We start from the raw sequence: 18,519 nt of genomic DNA on the forward strand, positions 1-18,519 counted from the left end.
ACATTACTGGTGTGCATCTTGAGACAAAACAATGACGCTGACATATTTTAAGATATTTCAGTGCAAGTAGCTTTCAGTTAAAACAGCTCAAACATGCATTTCAGTCTGAGAATAGGCTTTAGCCTTGTCTGTGAAACCAGGGGGTGATGTATTAATTATAAGCTTCACATTTCTAATTTTAAGTGCTACAAAAACTGGCTCCATTCACTTCCATTGTAAGTGCATCATTCCCCACCCCCTTTTTTTAAAGAAAAAAAGGAAATTATATTTGAAGTAAATCAACATTATGCCACAAATGCTGACAATTGAGCTTAATATGCACAGAACTCATAATATTCATTTAATGCAGAACATATAGCCAACTTGACAGTCAAAAATAAAACGACTGGAGAAAAGAAAAAAAAGGCTGAAGGGATTTATTTCAAGAATATTAGCTGCAAGCCAAGTTTTATCTAAGCGAAAGATAAAAATGGTGTGGAAAAAATTGACATGAGCTGTGAATGACTAAACTCTGGGGTTAAGATCCCATTTTATGACCGTCAGCCTTACAGTGGCCGCACACTGAGATGACACGGATAAATGAGAGTGAATAACATGCTGGTCAAAGGGAGTGGCTGGTAATTAAGGACCATGTTTGGCGCTTTTCCTAAAGTTAGTTGTGTTTGTCTTTCAGATGTTAAGAGGGTTGAGTAAGATATTTTGAGGTTAAGAGTCTCTCTTACATTATGGGAGTGACCATGAGACAACAACTTGATCATATTAATCTCAAACACAGTTATCCTTCTAAGTGTTCTGGCTCTCTTCCTGAAGACCTCGAGTAAATGTTTTGTCTACCGCAACAATGATCCAGACTTTCATTTAAGTGGCGGAACGACAGAACGCAGATGGCGTGGGATCACTTGCCAAAACAGGGCAAGTTAAAGCAACAAGCACTCTGCAGCTGAAATGTGAGAAAGAAAACTGGATAGTCAGGGCTCCAGACTGAATAAAATGTCTTTTTCCCTAACAAAAGTTTCCTCATACTAAACAATAACCAAATATAAACTCTGTATTTTTTTTATATATTCTAATTAAATATACACATATACTGTATATTATTAGATTTTTTTTAAATACCGCACTGTTGTAAAAATGCATCTTTAATTACATGTTATATGAGCAAACAGTCTGTACTGTAAATAAGTACACACACAAATTCATCACAGTAACGGTTATTGGGTCATTCTGAATGTGTCAGTTCAGTGTTCACTGCCACGACTCACTTACTGAATGAATAAGATTCAAATCACAAATTCTGGCAAATAATTTTCACTGCATCTGAAATCACATACTGTCTGAATAGTTACAACATTTCAATTTTAATATACTTTGCGACTGTTGTAGTTAGTATGAATATGTTACTGTCACATGACCTACAGCATCAGTTGAGTAACTTCACTGCCATTCATAAATCCTCTCCCGTGGCCTCATGGGATAGTAAAGTGTCCATGAATACAGACTCCAGAATCGCAGCGGTAGTAGAATGTCATCCTGGGACTTTTCGCCAACTGATTTACAAATACTATGTAGTCAGACATACTACTCTTTTGGCATACTGTTTTACACATACAGTCATGGTCAGAATTAATGGACCCCTGGTAAATATGATCAAAACTGGCTGTAAAAAATAAATCTGCATTGTTTATCCTTTTGATCTTTCATTCAAAAAATTGCCAAAGATCTAACCTTTCATTGAAGTAAAAGAATTGAAAGTAGGTGGGAAAATCACATTATGAAATAAATGTTTTTCTCCAAAACACGTTGGCCACAATTATTGGTACCCCTAGAATTGTTTACGAGTCAAATATCTCTGAAGTATATTCCCATTAATGTTTACCTTTTTTTTAGCACACCAGGGTGACTAGGAACATGAAACTGTCTAGCTATGACTTCTTGTTTCACAGGAGTTTAAATATGAGGAAACACAAAGGCCAAATTCCCTTATTCATCCATCACAATGAGTAAAACCAAAGAATATAGTTCTGATGTGCATCAAAAGATTGTTGAGCATCACAAAATAGAAAGTGGCTGCAAGAAAATAGCTAAAGAATTGAAAATCCCCATTTTGACCATCAGGGCAATAACTAAGAAGTTACAATCAACTAAAGATGTTCTGAATCTGCCAGGAAGAGGACTTGTGTCTATATTGCCTTAATGCACGGTAAGGAGGACATATTGAGTGGCCAGACACTCTTCAAGGATCACAGATGGAGAATTGCAGAGATAACTTGAGTCTTGGGGTCAGAAAGCCTTTTTTTTTTATCAAACGACCCCTACATCACCACATATTGTTTGGGAGGGTTTCAAGGAAAATCCTCCTCGCTCGTCCAAAAACAAACTCCAGCATATTCAGTTGTCAGAATGACTGGAACTTTAAACGGCACAGGGTTCTGTGGTCAGATGAAACTAAAAAAAAGAGCTTTTTGGCAGCAAACACGCTAGATGGGATTGGTGCACACAAGGATAAAAAGTACCCCATGTGTACAATTTAATGTACCGTTGGATCTTTAATGTTGTGGGCATATTTTTCTGCTGGAGGTCCTGGGCTTCTTGTTCAGATGCATGGCATCGTGGATTCTATCAAATATCAACAGATAAAAAAAAAAAACCTGACGGCTTCTGCTAGAAATCTTATAATGGGCAATGTTTGGATCTTCCATCTGGACAACAATCCAAATCAAATATCAAAATCAACACAAAAATGTGTTACAGAGCACAAAATGAAGCTTCTGCCATGACCGTCCCAGTTCCCTGACCTGATGAGTGGAGTGAACTGAAGAGGAGAAGCACCAACATGGATCTGGGAATCTACAGGATCTGGAGAGATTCTGTACGGAGGAATGATCTCTGATCTCCTGTCAGGTGTTCTCAAAACTCATCAGACATTATAGGAGAAAACTCAGAGCTGTTATCTTAAAAAAAGGAGATTGCAAAAAGTATTTAATAAAAGGGTTCCAATAATTGTGGCCAACGTGTTTTGGAGATTAACATTTATTTCATAATGTGATTTCCCCTCCACTTTCAATTCTTTTACTTCATTGAAAGATTAGATTTTTGTGAATTTTTTGAATGAAAGATCAAAAGGATTAAAAATGCAGATTTATTTTTTACAGCCAGTTTTGATCATATTTACCAGGGGTACCATTAATTCTGACAATGACTGTATAGTAGGGAAATATTCGATTTTGGACGCAGCATTTGACTGACTTGTTTAAATGATCTGGTTCAAAAGAGTAATTTGTGTGTGAATCGGAAATCATGGCTCGTTGTCAAAAAAACAATATTGGTGACAATCATTAAAAATCTACTCATCACTGGCAATCTCATGATTCGTAAAATGCTGTTATTTACATCTTTAGAAAGATTAGAGGTGTTTTTTGCCACAGTCTTTGACAATTTTATCACAGTACAGAGCACTGAAAATACAAGTTTGAGCATTCAGTAAAACAAGGCAGTTGGACTGTGTCTGAAATCACATACTCACTAGAGTAGGTACTTATTTTGAATAATGTCCACTAAATCAGTATGCTCTTTATTATATGAGTGTGTGTAATATGAATGTAATACAGACGTACATTCCCCATGTTGTCATTACCACATGACCAGCGTCAGTTACATTCACTGCCATTCATTAATCTGCTCTTGGCCTTCACAAATGGCCTTATGAGATTGTAAAGTGTCCATCGTATGCACACTTCAGAATCTCACTGGAAGTAGTAGGTCATACGGGTACTTTTTGCCAAAGTACTGCGAATTCAGACATACTACTTTTTTCACATACTGTTTTTCGCCTACTATACAGTAGGGAAGTATGCGATTTCGGATACAGCCTTAGTCTAATTCAACGTATAATAATGAATAGATTTTAAATGACTGTCACACACATTTATTTTTGTGTCACCATTGTTGACCATTTTATTGCAGCATGGATCCCTGAAGGTACGACTATAAATTTGAGTGTTAATCAAGACAAGGAGGTTTGAATAAATACGCAAATATTCCTATAATTAACGAAGAATAGAACTGTTTGGTAAAGAGAGGAAGGTGAGCTAAACATCTCCATGTTCTCTGGAGCAAAGTAAAGAAACTGAAGCAGATGAATCCTCCAGTAATAGAGACAGAGTCGTCCCAAAATTAGGAGAGATGTTAACTGGGGTATCAATAAATAAAGCACTAATTAGAAAAAAGCAACAGCCTCTCTGTGGGCTCGGTTGCGCGTGAGGAGAGAATACGAATAGCGAGCAGCATCTTCATCTGTAGTCAGGGTGGCATGTCACGAAGGGGCCGGCCAAACACCAGCTCCTCCAATCAGCCTCTCTCCTCGCACTCTGTGACTGTGCAGTGAACCCACCGGCTGGCCCGTCCACACATCGCCCGTGTGCGCGGATGTTGGTGTGTCTGCCTGCATGAGTATGCACAGCCGCTGGGCTTTGAGACTTCACCATGATTAATAGCAGTAGGGGGTCTTCCCCTCCCTCTGTGCTGGAGAAAATGGAGGGGAAAGAAGGAGAACGAAAGAGCGCAGAGAAGTCAAAGAAGGATGAGGGGGACGACTTAAAGGTGAGAGGAGGAAAGAAAGTGACCAGCAGGGGGATTTTCAGTGCAAGGCAAGGCTCTTTGATGGGCTCTTGTATCCCTGACCGCTCCCCAACCTTCTCTCGTCCTATCGCTCTCTCTCTTTCCTCTCCCTGGAGGATAATAAAGACGGATGACACTGATGCTGTGCCATCCGGCACTACAGCCCTCGACTGCAGAGCCATTTGCACCATCATTTATCGCCCACCTCCAAATCCGCCCCCCTCCCCGTGCCCCCCGCTCTAATTCTGCTTTAATAACCAGCCCCTCCATTCATCACAGTATTGACATGTCTGACAGACAGTGCGGCATACACTAACTCCCTGCCCTTTACTCGCACACCAGCGGGGTCGTGCCGAGTTCACCCAGTCAATAATCACACAGGCAGCGCGCAGCTGTCACCTTGGTGATGCCGAGAGCCATATAGAGACGTATGATGCGAGAGAGCGAGTGTCTCAACGCCACGCCAACACGCTGCCATTAGCATTATCGCAGCCGCCAGGATCAGACTGCAAGCAGGATGCGACTTGAATGCCAATTTACCCAGACAAGACCCAAATGGCCCACCACATGTGTTGACGCTCTGATGCTGGACCAATAAAGATGCAGCTCCTCTTCCAAATCTACAAATGTAGTCCGATCCAACCCCAGGGAAGTGGTTCTCTCATTTTGAGCTCGCCTGAACTGGTGTCACTAGCGGCACTAGATGGGATTGCAAAAGAACAAATTAACTTTCCAAACAGCCGACTGTCCCTTGCCTTTCCAAACAGACAGTCCCCAGCCTAATTTTCAGCCCCAACACCAATTTCCAGCCCCAACACCAATTTCAATCGGAATAAAGAAGAGGATTTTTAGTGAACTGAATTTCAAATAAATTAAACACAGGTAATGCATACTAACTATTAAATATGATAAAATACATTAAGTAAAAAGTGTTTCAAATCAAATCAAATTTCAAATACATATCTCTCTATCTATGCTTCAAGGTTTCAAGGGTTTTTAGTAAATTTCAAGGCTTTATGAAGCCAACAGTCTTGACCATTTTTGAAGTCAATTCACCTTTATTTATACTGTGCTTTATACAATATAGATTGTTTTAAAGCAGCTTTTACAGTGATAACAGGAAAATGATTCAAATGATAAAGAAAAATACAGCAGCTCAAAAAGAAACTAGTGTCATTGTTCAGCTGAAGGCAGTTCAGAGTTGATTCAGTTCAGTTGTAAATATCATCAATTATTAAATTAGTTAATTTCATATAGAAGCAATTCTGCAGGAAACAATGTCATCATACAGCACAGTTCAGTTATCATCCAATAGTACTTCTCTAGTTAAGTCAGTTATATTAATGTTTTTGAATTAATTAATTTTAATTATACTTCCTTACATTCAAATCTGCTGCAGAATTGCAATGTAGATGTAAATGTAACGAAAGAGAACGTTTGTTTCCTCGATTCAAAATCAGCATGATATCAGCCCCCGAAAAACCCATATTGGTCGACAAAGATGTCTTTGGGAGACAAAGGTAATTTCTTTGTCTCTTTTTGGAGTTTAAAGGTAATTACATCACCTTTAAAGAATGCAAGTAGAGTTAAAACATTATAAAAACACCTTTATCTCCAACCAGACTGTCTTCTTTGTGTGCTAAAATGAGTCTCCTTGTCATCATCTGGCAGCACAGATTGCTTTCAAGCCCAGATTTTGTCTTCATTCCATTCTGACAATGACATTTATGTTAATTTGTTCCATGCCACTGCCAGGCATCTGGAGAGGCCAGTCCCACTCTCTTTCACACTTTCTTTTCATTTTGACCAACGCAAATATATGTGCCATGAGCAAAGGGCCTTAGATAAACAGATTGATTCGATGGGAGGGCAAGGAGACACCGTCTCCAGCAGTCACACGTAGAGGAGAGATTTCAATCACACTCAGGTGGGCGACAGGACTCTCCTTTGTCACATGTCCACAAGGAAAGACATTACTAGGAAAGTAAGCACTGCATATGTACGCTTGTATGCTATGCTCACATATTATCTCTTATAGATACATGTACACACACTGCATTTTGCTTTCTCACTATCTCTCTGCTACACACACCTCGTTCCCATGGGCTCTGAGAGTGATACTGGCTGCAGTGCCCAGGTTCTCCAGAGACACACAGTGCACGGTCCTGTCCCTCTTCACCTTTCCGACAGTGGCATCCGCGGGCATGTGCCGGGGGGCTCTAATCCGCCGCCCAGGTCCCATCGGCAAGGATCATTGAGCTAATTAATAACGTGGCACGGAGAGGGATGGGAGTCATTAAGGAGCCACGGCTGTGCTCTCTTTGGCACTCTCCTCTCACTGTTGAGTGCGCTGGGGTTGCTGGGAAAGGGGGGAGGGGGACTGCAGATGCAGGGTCTTGCTTGCTCGCACAACCCTCCCAGACATAATTCACTACAATGAAGTTTAACAGGGGGGGAAAAACCTAACACACGAACACAAGATGCAAGCAAGCACTCGGAGAGAGGCGAGAGCCAGACTAAATAAGAGTGGGCCGAGGCTGAGGAAATGAGAGTAAGTCTTCTTGACTTCCTGTCCTCATTAGCAGGCTGTAAGGATTTGTTTGGAGTGGTCTCATTAAGTAGAAGAAATTTTAACCCTTGCAAAGGCCTTTATGTCCACTTTAAAGTCAACATAAAATCAAAATTGACCCAGCTTAATGAACGTCTCTTGTTTTATTGTGCAGGAGCGTGTTTTCCAAAAAATATTTTATTAAAATGTAACTTGCTCGTCTTCTGAAACGATAATGGTAACTAATATCAAAATAGTTAATTAGGCATTACTTTAGCAACCTCACATTTGGGATTCATTATGGCATGGACGCCCACTTTTCATAAATTCTTGCCCCCATTTATTCCCGTTCAAGAAATTGAACGGGAATAAATGATGCTTTATAAATAAATATTTGCTCAGAAATATGTCACACTAATATAGAAACATGTGTCCACCTGGACTAAAAAAATAAAAAACGTAATGGTTTACATTTATGCATATAAAATATCTGCAAAGTGAATTACATTGCACTCAAGTTCTATATTTCTATCAGTTTTCAATGGGAATCAAACCCATGACCTTGGGGTTGCTAGCTCTATGATCTACTGTTTGAGCTACAGGAATGCAATTGGGAGATTAAAATAAGCATCAAAGTCATATTGTAAAATATAGAGTAATATTTCATATCACACTATGAAATCTAAAGTCACAATTGCGAGATATAAATGTACATTGAAAGTTAGTCACATTGTGAGAAACAGTATGAAGTTGCACCGTTAGATAAGTCGCTAACAAAACAAGACATAAAGTGGCAATACCATATATAATTTGATGTAAGAAAAGTCACGATTACCTTTATTTATTTATTTATCCTCTGAGGCAGAAACGAGATTCCACATTGTGGAAATAAAATTGACATTGCCGTTAACCATTTAGCAAGAGCATCACAAACTGGAAAAAGGTGCTCATGTGGACAAGGCAAGTTTAGGCTCCCAATCCTTATCCTCCCCACTATTTTCTGTCCTCTTCCAAATATCAAGTCAACAAAAGTGGCAAAAAGAAAATGGCAATGACTTCGCTATGATGGCACAAGCACTGATCCCTTGAAACTGAGGCCCCATCCACACTACTGCGTTTTAGACGATCTCCGTCCACACCAGCGTTTTAACTGCGTATTAGAATTGATCTCCGTCCACATTAAAACGACTGAAAACGCAGATCACGTGACCATCACGGCGACATATTGGAAAGGTACCAATTTACTTGCACAACAGCTGCTAGCAAAGAGATCAAAGTCAGTAACGCTTGTAATTCGTTATCCACGTGAGCCTCTGCGTCATCGTTTCTAAAGTCCTCAGTTTTGACCCGTCTTCACTAAAACGCCCTGCGGAGATTCAAAACGCAACACGGGGTCGGCAGCGTTTCTAAACTTCTCCGTTTTAGGTCTTCGTTTTTGCCGTTGTAGTCTGGACAGGAGGTGCAAACATAACAAAAGGTCTCCGTTTCTAAACTAAAACGTAGTAGTGTGGATGGGGCCTGAGATACAAGGTATAAATCAAGTTGCATTTGCAGCCATTTTGAGTTGCAAATTCTCTATATTATAAGTATAGGTTTAGATTTTTCCATTACCAAGCCCTGCATTACAGAACAAAACAGTCTGAACCCTCTACAGCCAGTTCTCTCTTTATCCAGTCCCTGCACACCAAACAAAATAAGCACTTAGTGTTCCAGACAACCCAATAGCTCAGCTCCTCCTAATGAAAGGAAGCAGCAGGAATAATTAGTTGTGCAAACAAACAGATCAGGGAGCAAAGACCAGGATCCACTATCACTCCCCTGACGTCATGGTCACTAACAGGCTTGAATGGAGGTAATTGGGGGAGCTGGAAGTTGAGACAAAATCAATAGAAACTCAGGCATACTAGCAGGGAGATTACTCACCGGTTCACACCATCACTCTGGGGACTCAAAGATTGCCAGGAACATGATGCAGGACCATATACCAGGACTGCAGAACAGGACAGAGACTCATGAACAGGACTGTGAAATAGGATTGCGGGAAAGGATTATGGAACAGGACAGTGGAATACGGTTAATGAGAGGAAAAAAAACTCTGAGTAAGACTTTGCTAATTTATCATGTAGTTAATGCTTTTATCCAAAGCAACTCTCAGTATACTTATTACAGGGACAATCCCCCTGAAGAAACATGAGGTTAAGTGTCTTGCTCAAGTGCACAATGGGGAAAGATCATGGGTCACCTCCTGCTGGGTTGGAACCTACATCCTTTCAGTTACCAGTTCTTTAACCACTAGGCTACAGATCCCAAAAGGTGTGGAACAAAAGTTTGGTTCATGATTGCATAACAGGGATGTGGAACAAGTGGGGCTTAACAAAAAGTTTTAGATCAGATGACAGAACCATTTATTAGGGTGTGTCTTAATCAACTCCCTAGCTTGTGTATCAGTAAATCGTGTTCACGAATTCGGGCACTGGTAAGGACAGTTAAAGATACTGGCTCACTACAAATTGGGACACTGATGACTATTTCAGGCGACGTGACAACATCCTCATTGTACAACACCACTATTATTATGAACAACAGCTAATATCTTTGATCTTTAAAAAAAAAAATTATAGGCTAAATCTTATGATAAATACTTGGCTCATTACGTAAATGATATGCATCAAATAAATTATAGATAAATGATAGCTAGATTATAGTTATTACCTGTCTAGCAATGCATATTTTTGCTGAAATATAATAAAACATTGGTTTGTATTTTTAAAAACATCTATCGCGTGTCGTTATGTGTAGCGAGTTGGCTCACATGATTTAAGTTCCACGCTTCAGAACTTCCGTTAAGGGAACATAGTGAGCATCCATTCTCCCTGGTTTTCACGGTGCATTATGGAACTTTTTAGGGAGCGAACGTTTCAGTGCCCTAGAAGGATTCTGCAATTGAGACAGCCCTTAAAATGGCCGACTCCCTGATTAGAGCCAGGAACTAGGGAGCTGATTGAGACGCACCCTCACTGAAATTCTTACTTGTTCACCCATTTTTATGCCTTGCAAACTTAAATGTTCTGAATTTATGTATTCTACATTGTTGTTGCGCATTCTGCTAATCTGTCACCACGATAATGTTATCTAGCTGGCTAACATAGACAAGGTTGTCAAAAATGATTTCAGTGAGAAGGTGTTGAGAACTACAAACCAATTCAGTAATAGTTTGTATTTCCATAGTTCTCAAGCAAAATAAATCAATCAAATTAGTGAAATCGAGCATTTATTTGAAATAGAAATCTTTTGTAACATAATTTATAAATGTCTTTAATGTCACTGAATGACTATCGAGAAGAACCTGATAGTGAGTTATGCATTTGGTAAACACTGTTGTTGTAGCAATTTCAAACTATACGGTCATTTTTAGCTTCTACTCATAAGAAGGTGAATTGTGAGAAGACTTGGCTAACTCTTTTTCTAATCAAAGAGAAAATAAACAGCAGATAACCACATCAACACTACAAGCCACTCTATAAAGCAAGTGAGTGCCAAGCTCATCAGTGGGAGTTCTGCTGTTCCTCTATCTCATGCGTTATTAATAGAGCAAAGTGTTGATTAGAATGGGCCTTCCCCCTCTTCTCTCCTTCTTATCAGCTCTACCAGCACCTCCTCCTCCTGCTGCCCTCCAAATGCCAACACATTACTGCCTTCCCGCTCATTGACAGAGCTGCCAGTCACCGCCAAGATGGATGCCACTCCTGGGAGGACACCCTAGCCTCGACTATTGACTTATTTGTTTTGCTGATCTAACAAACCATGATCCTTCATCTAAGGTGAAAGGTGGACTTGTATGTGAGCTTATTCCATGCTGTATGTTATTCACTGTAAAAAATAAATTTAAAAAAATCTGTACATTTTACAGTAAAAAACAGTCTGGCAGTGGTAACCAGAACTTCCACATAAAAAAAAGGGTAGCAAAATTTTAGGTTTTACAGTTTACCTAAATTTGGAGTAAAATGGTATTCATTAACTGATAATGTTCTGGGAATGTCAGTTTACGGTTTTTCACTGTAAATGGGGGTTATGGGAACAAACTGTATACTATAAGACATAGTATACAGTTTGCATACAGTTTGTATACAGTTTGCACCGCGTCCGGCCTTTAAATGTTCTTTGTTAAATATAGAGCCGTTCTACTTAGGTTCGCTTCAAATGAGCGATATAACCGATGTTAACAAATACTATTTTTATTAGGGCTGGGTAAAAAAATATCGATTTCTTGATTTTAATCGATTCTCATTTTTACGAACCGATATTGATTCTTAAATCCGAAGAATCGATTAGGCTATAGTCATCTTGTTTTCAGTTGATGAAAGAATGGAACATTGGAGAACATTTTATCGAAATCCGTATCGTCATATGGAATCGCGTAATCAGTGTTTCAACCATGGAAAGACGTCAGTGAAACAGCTTGTAAACAATGTCATGTAACGTCACATTTACCTCAGAAATACCATATCCAGTGACCATAAACTCGTTAGTCAGCTAGAAAAATTAACTCTAGGAATTTCTAGCGAAAATTGTTTCAAAAGGAGAGTTTTTCACTTTCAAAAACTGCAAAATAATCAATATTTTACCGTAGAATTACATGAAATGTCCGATTTGATCTGTTAACCACGTTATTACTTTAGCATTTTACAGTCTTTTACCGTTAAAAGGATAGTTTACCCAAAAATGATAATTCTGTCATAATTTACTCATCCTCATTCCAAACCTGTAAGAGTTTCTTTCTTCTGTTGAACTAAAAAGAAGATATTTTGAAGAATGTTCGTAACCCGACAGTTGATGGACCCATTATGGACTTCCATAATAGGGGAAAAAACTCAACGGCCACCATCAACTGTCTGGTTACCAACATTCTTCAAAAATATCTAAGAAAGAAAGAATCTAACACAGGTTTGGAACAACAAGAGGGAGATTAAACGATGACAATTTTTATTTTTGGATGAACTACCCCTTTAAAATTACAATAATTTTTTACAGTATTTCTGTGGGGACAGAATACAAGTAGCCTATGCAATTATGCTGTGTGCTGGAAAACTGCCGATAAGGCGGTCGAGAGAGAGAGCTCTGTTCAGTTTAAGTGGAGGGGAAAAGCAGTTGCAGGAACGTTGTGCAAAAACTCCCATTTACTGGAAGTCTCTGGCAGCGGGAACAGTGGAGAAACACCTCGCTGGCAGAGCAGCGCAGTCATTTCACTGCCTGTACATGGGAGCATTTCACTCCCTTTGATCCGTGACCCTGTCCAAACTAACATTTGTATTTCGCTAATGATTCCCCAGCCTTTTGCACGCACACCTTTTAGCCTGTCGCTCCTTCCTCGTGCCAACTTGTCAACCCACCTGAGCTAAAAAAAAAAAAAAAAAAGAAAAGAAAAAAAGCCTGTCCTGATTCTGTCACTGACACCTCTGCATCTGCACGATCCATTCGGTTGGACAGCTAATCAGGAACAGAAACAAACTCAAGGCGCCTTGAGTCGTTGCCTCTTTGAAGGGCGACTCCAAACGGTGGCTGGTGACTGGTCATTTAGCGTTCCAGAGCACTGCCCCTCATTTCCCTGCCGCTTCAGTTGGAGGAACCGGCCGCTCTCCCCCGCAAACCAAGTGCAAATAGGTTCCAGTGCTCATTTATGCATGCTAGTCTCACTCGCCTGATTAAAACAATGTAAATGATTCATTGGCGACCTGACTTCCAGGGACACGCGGAGTTGAACAGAAGGGCTATCATTAACAGCACAGCCTCAGTCCAACTCACCGGATGCGGGCACGACGTTGTTAAATCAACATCAAAAATTTAACACCACAATTTATATTGTATAAGAGGTGTTATATAGTCATTAAACACGTTTCAGTGCTGCTATGGAATGGTATATGTTAGCTTTGCTGGAACTGGTTGACTTCTTAATTGTGACCTAAAAAGATTACGCTTTTACGTTAAAATATTTGACGTACTTTTGGCAATATTCAAAAATTCTTTCACATTCATTTGTAATGATCTTTTTATTCTAACTTTGATCAAATTAATCACACCATTAACAGGGCTGCACAAAATTCAAGACTGATAAAATTGGATTCCTTTCAATTCAGTTTAAATTTGAATTAAATTGCCACACCAAGAATTTGATTTAGAGTGACAGAAAGAGGAATTTCTGATGCATTCTGGGAAATTAACTGTTCTTCAACTCTGGTCCACAAAAACAAATGTATTATAATCTATCTATCTATCTATCTATCTATCTATCTATCTATCTATCTATCTATCTATCTATCTATCTATCTATCTATCTATCTATCTATCTATCTATCTATATATCTTACAGTCTTTGTCTATTTTACAGTCTATTGTTCTGTCTGTCTATCGTTCTTTCATCTATCCTTCTATCTATCGTTCTGTCTATCTATCGTTCTCTTAAAAGACATTTTAAACTTATTTTCAAAACATTCAACTTAAAGCAACTTTTTGTTTAGGTTGCTATTTTTCAACATTTTCTAGTTCAAAATTAGAGTTATGTGACCTACTGTACTGTTCATGTTTAATTCTACTTGCATTCAAATTTGAATATTCATATTTTAAACATTTTTGCTAATTTTTCAAAGACAATGCAACAATGCTTTAACAAGGCAACATTTATAGTTTGTCTTGTCCAACTTTGCATTTATAGTTAAAAATTACAGTTTTATGAATTTCAATTTATTTCCAATTCATTTTACTACCTTGCATTAAAACTCCAATTGCAATTCTGCATCCTGTTTGCTTCCTCAATTCAGATTAAATTCAAATTCCAAGTATTCTCAGTTCAATTCTGAAAAGTGCACAACCCTTAAAATACATGTTAAAACTTTACCTTGACAACCACCCTGAACCAAAGAGCAAGTGGAAACTGTCCTTCTGCATTCAATGGACCAAAGCCAGTGTGTTTTATGTAAGGAGCGCCACCTATTGGATGGTAATGGTACAGCACAAAACCTAAATCCTCTCACAAGTTGCTGCCCAAAGCACAACACACAATCCCAAGACCTCCAAGAGAGCAATAAACTTCTGAAAAAAAACAGTAAAGACAGGTGGCACATGTAACAAACGCTTTTAGGTTGCATTATGAAGTGAAGTGAAATAGATAAAGTATTTTTTTTTTGATAAGGGCAATAGCTTTTGCCATTGCACTGTGGGGAATCGCATTTAAAAGTGCAAAGTAGAGCTCGCTATCAAAGCAAAGACAAGTGTATTAAATCTTATGTGGAGTGTGTTTAATGGCCTGCCGTGCTGTATGGAGTGTGAACTACAGTATGTCAATTCATCTGGATTTCAAGCACATCATCAAAGCACAAGGCAGGAGATTCAAGCTGTCGGACATCAAAGCACACCTGACAACCGTTCATGCTTCTGTGAGACACTGATAACCCCATCCATCATATTTGTTTGGCAAGAGAGAAAGAAAGAGGGAAGAGAGGAAAAGAAGGAGAAGGTGAAGGCATAATTAATAGTCTCTTTTGTAGTAGCTCCACCTGGTCTGAACCTCGTGGCCCGGGGCTCTGAGTGAAGCAAGTCCGTTCAGTGCCGAAACACCTGGAGAGATCTGGAACTACGCTTGTGGCTATTTCTTCTATTCTCATCCTCATTCCCACTCACTTTCTCTCCTTCATTTGACCTCACAATTCGCAGGTGACTCTTTATCATCTGCACCAAGATGCCAACATCATGTTGTTAATCAGTTTTTGATTTATTAAACATTCCTCTGGAGTGTACTGTAGATTTGCAAGTAGAGCTGACTGCAGGCGTGATGAGCAATAGCATACGAGTGCTGTCTGTTACGCACATGCAGCGCTGCTCTTCATTAGAGCGTTTGGCAACATGCGACAAGCATGATGCTTGAATCAACTCAAGTCAAATTCTACTTCTGTAGCACTTCTCACATCTCATGTTGTTTCAAAGCATCTTTACAGAGATCACTAGCCACAATGTGCAAGACAAGGGTGACAAAAAAACTCCCATATATGATAACAGAAGGAGAAAAACAATGTGTGTGGAGCCAAATCTCAGCAGAGGAAAGCCAGTTTCTATTTCTAACCAATCCCTTTTGACTAAAAATTACAATGTTAGCCATGTGACAATTGATGTAAATGGGGATGCACAACATATAGTTATTGCATCAGTCCATATTGGGTATGTATTTATCGAGATTGGATATTTAAGTGTGCATGTTTTATTTGCCTTATTTCTACATTTAGATTACCTCTAAAACACACTTCAAGTTATTCTTTAAAAACACAAATAATTGACAATGTTAAATACAATCTTAAGCAAATTAATATCCATTTTTCAATAATGTACAGTTTAATGATGCATGTCCAATTTTTTTTGTAGTATCAGGTTTATTTTTAATACTTTAATATTTTAACATTTTAGTATGCGTTTTATTATTTTAACAATCAATATTTGCAATATTTTATTTTTTGATCATATAATTTATTTATAATTTTAATATTTTTAATTAATGTAATCTAGTTACATTTTTTTTATTTATATATATATTTTTTTAATTTAAATAATTTTAATATTCAATATTTGAAACAATATTTCATGTTTTGATAATTTTACTTTATCATTTAAATATTTGATATTTTCATATTTTAATTTGAATGTTATTTAAATATTAGGTTGAAAATCTTACTTTTTTATTTTCATATTTTTAAATATTATTTTCAATATTTGTAATGATAATTTTTAATGTTTCGGTAATTTTACAACTTTTAAAATGTACATATTTTATATTTTCATATCTTTGTTATTTAAATAATATTAACTTGAAAATAATATTACAAAATATTTTAATATTTGCACCATTTTAATATGATATTATAAATATAAAAAATAAAAAAAATTCTCAAAAAAAAAAATATATATATAAATAATAATACTATACTCTTAGTCATTTACCAGTTATCACCATAACATAAAAATAATTATAATCTTTGGTATAGTATAGGCAAGAATTTAAATATCCATAAATTCCACAAAAAAAAAAAAAAATCACATGACATAATTAAGTCTAGGACATGCTCCTGGTCAACATCAATTAACAGCCAAACCCTGTTTCTGAAAATGTGAAGGAAAGTTGCACTCCACCCCCCCAAAAAAACCTGTTGGATACCACATGAATAGATTGTACTGAGCAACAAACAAAACAAGAAAGTCAAAATTTGAGGTTTTCCCAAGTCATTTTCACTTATGCAGCAAAACCTGTTTTAAAGCACATCAGGGCCCAGTAACACACCATTAGAGTGTGTTTCTCTGCAAGTATCTGCACGCGGGTCCGCTCTGCTATCCAGTTGCCATGGCAGCAGCAGCAGCTGTAACCGTGGCGAGGGAAGGAAGCTGGCACCCCCCAATAACACAAGCCCCCCTCCCTCTGGTGACCCGCTGCTGAACCGGGCTGAGAGCAGAGGTCGATGGCTCGAAGCGGCCGTGTGACAGTGAGGGATGACAGCCAATGAGAATGAGAAGAGGGAGTACAGGCATACAGATGGGGAAGAGAGGAGGAGATATGGAGAAAAGAGGGGGAAAAAACAGACAAGAGCAAATTTAATTACTATCAATGGAGGGATCTTCAAAAAACAAATCGACTGCCAATTTTTCTGTGGGCTGTGTGAAATTAAGGCACCATACAAAATGGATGGAGTTCTGCCGCTGGCTTTTTATCCTCCAGTGAAATTAAAAATGCCTCTTGCCCAGAGCAGAGATGAACAGATTACTTCCATGTGTCATTTTACACCCGCACTTGATAGTGTTTGTCTCACAAGCACAGATGTGCGTCTGACTCGGTCTGAGCGTGTTCATCAGTAAGATATGGCCAGAGATGTCAAGTGAGTTGACCTTTGACCGGCCTTGCCAGAGGTCAAGCAGTTTAGGTCAGTGTCCTACATATAGCATTACATGTTCTTCTCACCTGGAAAATCAAAGAAACGTCTGAGAACATTGGCATTGACAGATTAAGTTACTTATAAATGTGCCAACATACACAAGACAAACCTGTCCAGAAATAGAATTTAAATTGAGTTTATGGCGTTAATTATTCGCAGTTGCACTTTCAAGGAATCTGAGTGGTTTGCAACAAAGGCAATGAGAAACATAAAATGTGAAGGTACGGTGAAATAAAATACACGCTATTTAAGACTGAATAAACAGAACAGGACTAATAAAACTGCAAAACCAAAATAGATTGTTTATGGTTTATAGCTAATTATCCATTTAAATTTGAATTCAGAAATGTGTCTTAATGGAACTCAGTCTAATTGGACACGAATGTGAAATTTGACACAAGGATGTATAAAAGTACAGTTCTGTTCAATTAGCCCAATTCACAAGGTTTGATGACGCATTTCCTCCATCTATGAATAACTATTATTTTATGTATATATATTTTTTTGATTATTTATTTTCTACAATATTTTTTATATTTGATATTTTCAGATTTTATTTCAATGATATTAAGTTGAAAATAATATTGTTTTCCTTTTTTTAATTGAATATTTTCAAATTATTACATTTCTATAATTTAAATATTTGTAATATTTAATGTTGTCATAATTTTACTACTTTACAATTTTAATATTCACGCGTGTATATTTGTATATATTTTATAAAACTAGTCAACATTGCTGCGATAGAATTTACAGCACACTTTCCCACGAACTGGCTTCAGTGACGTCCCCAAGATTAATGATAACAACATTTCAATCTAAAGTTGAAAAGTCACCATTTTTATTAAGGATAAATGTTAAATTAAGATTGTCACTGCTAATATTAACTTGTTTAATATGTTAAATAGGTAGCTAGATTGCTTAATGATTAGTCTTATTTTGGTATCACTTTACTTTACAGTCCTGTTCCCCTAAACATACTTTACTTTATTACATACTTACATTATAGTAATTACAATAACTGGGTAATAACTAGTACTAACCCTGAACCTTCTCCTAAACCTAACCCAGTTACCTTATATTAACCAGTATTTTTAGTACACGTACTATAAAATAAAGTGCAACCCTTATTTTTATTATATTGTGAGAGAAATCCAATTTTGCTAAAAGAGTCACAGTAAATTTGGCATCTCTTTCATAGTCTTTTCTCTTTTGAAAATTTATGGTAACTTGATAGTATTAAGGAGTAATTCCTTGTGCATTGTGCAAAAAAAAACCTAACAAATACAACCCATTGGACATCATTTTGTGTCAAATTGTCATTTAACTAAGGCCCTTTATTTTTCATTTCAAGTAACTACAATAAAACACAAATGCAAAAAAAGCTCA

The sequence above is a fragment of the Siphateles boraxobius genome, unplaced genomic scaffold (genome assembly GCF_051911475.1).
Source record: "Siphateles boraxobius isolate OS27281-9 unplaced genomic scaffold, OSU_SipBor_1 77, whole genome shotgun sequence".
Classification (NCBI taxonomy): Eukaryota; Metazoa; Chordata; class Actinopteri; order Cypriniformes; family Leuciscidae; genus Siphateles; species Siphateles boraxobius.